This window comes from Mus caroli, chromosome 2 (assembly GCF_900094665.2).
Source record: "Mus caroli chromosome 2, CAROLI_EIJ_v1.1, whole genome shotgun sequence".
NCBI lineage: Eukaryota > Metazoa > Chordata > Mammalia > Rodentia > Muridae > Mus > Mus caroli.
The window spans coordinates 106,262,470-106,264,264 of record NC_034571.1 but is presented as its reverse complement, the minus strand read 5'-3'; the positions used below and the strand labels follow the sequence as shown (position 1 = coordinate 106,264,264).

At 52.7% G+C, this 1,795-nt stretch overlaps 1 protein-coding gene across 5 annotated transcripts in view; it reads right to left on the bottom strand.

The window, feature by feature from the left end:
• The window catches only part of Fmn1 (formin 1), a 371,650-nt gene extending 370,367 nt beyond the window's left edge, over nucleotides 1-1,283 (bottom strand). For 3 of the 5 annotated variants that reach the window (XM_029474561.1, XM_021149455.2, XM_029474562.1), the window contains exon 1: nucleotides 1,190-1,283. The gene's annotated coding sequence lies outside the window, so the exon portion shown is untranslated. The remainder of the gene's footprint in view (nucleotides 1-1,189) is intronic. The other 2 variants (XM_029474563.1, XM_029474564.1) reach the window with 2 other exon arrangements.
• Between the last annotated feature and the right edge of the window lie 512 nt (nucleotides 1,284-1,795).

Genomic DNA, 1,795 nt, shown 5'->3' with positions numbered 1-1,795 from the left:
TCTCTCTCTCTCTCTCTCTCTCTCTCTCTCTCTCTCTCTCTCTCTCTCTGGAACTTAGATCTCCCATGGTGACACAGCCACAGTGACAGATACCCCATCTGCAAACACAAATACCAAACTAGCTTTGGCACACCTGGAGCGACTGTGGGAGAAAGCCAGATGCTTTGCTGCTAGACCAGGTCTTCACAAAGGCTTGGATCTGGACCTTCATCTCATTATGGGTATAATTTGTATTACACAGTTCTATACTACAGACCCCAGACTCTGCATTCAGCCCATCAGGACAGAGTCAGTGCCAACATCAACCTCTCGAGGAGTTAGGAAGCAGAAATGCTGATGATTTAAACAGGAAGCTTTCCTTTGGAAATCTGTTGCAAGTGGAAATGCTGCCCTCCCCCACCCAACACACACACACACACACACACACACACACTGCTCCCAGCTAGTTGTCCTTGGATTAAAAGGATGCTTGGTTGTGGCCTCTGGAGACAAGGACGCTGCCTGCTATTTGAAGGAGGGGTGTCCAGCACTTACATAGAGGAGAAACAGAGTCAGCCTTTGGAGAGTTAGTGAGTTCTGATGGAGGAAGATAGGATGCTGATGGTGATGGCTGTGATGATGACAAAATGATGGCAGAAGAAAATGGTAATGGTGAATGTCACCTACGCATACAAGCACAGTGCATCAACAGACACCTAGTCATTGCCAAGATAAACATGAAGCAGCTTCTATTCTCAATCTAACTTCACTGCAGTGCAATTGCATCGTAAAAAAGAAGAAGAAGAAGAAATGAAGAAATGGAGACAGACAGACAGAGACAGACAGATAGACCGAGGTCTAAATGACAGCTTGCATCCTTCCCTCTTTGGCCCTCAAACCCTCCCGGTGTTCCTGTGCCAAGCAGGAATGAGACTGCACTGACTGGTCAAGAAGGCTAGGGTCTGAGAGTTAACGATATGAGTTCCTTGAGTTCTGTAGAGAGGGATGTTGGGGTGATTCTAGAGGGCTACCAACGTACTTCCTGGCACCCAGCAGCCCGGCTGCGGAGCAGGAGGAACCTACTGGAGGGGAAGCTAAGGTAGGAGGCTTAACAGCTCTGACCAGAACCTCAAAGCCGGAGAGGCCAAGCAGACAGCCTTTGGCTGGGAAGAAGAGTGGGGCAGGAGGTCAGGAAGAAAGATTCTTTTACCTGACCAGGTGCAGCAGCGGGAGCAGCTGCTGCGAGGGATGCCTCCGCGCTCCAGTCCCGAGCCAGAGCGGTGAAGCGGTCGCTGTGCCTTCCACCGCCGAGGCCCCGCCCCTAGCCACAGGCTCCGCCTCCCTAGCACGCGCCAGCTTGACAGGCTGTTTGGGGGAGGTGTGCAATGGACTGATAGACAGTCATCTCGACCAATGGGAATGTGCAGCGGCTGCCTAGCCAGGGGATGGGAAGGCGGGCAGAAAACCGCAGCGCCAAAATAACTGACCGAGCGCGATTCCTGGCAGGATTGCTGAATTGTCACTGCGTGGCCTGGGACCTGACCGCTGGGTCAAACATAGTAGTCTTTGGGCTAAGTCTAAGTGAACGGCGAAGGCGACAACTTGTCCTCGGAGGCAAGGCCCCCTTGCTTGCTGGTTGCGGGCTAAGTCCCAGGGCGCACGCTCGGACTGGCTGGAAGTGATGGGGGAGGGAAGCTGCTGGCTTCCAAGGTTCGCTAGCTTTAGAGACCTGGCCAGGCCCTTTGGCTCCTGGTACTATATCATAGTCTAAAATTGGCAAAACAAGAGAGAGAGAGGGAGGGAGGGAGGGAGGGAG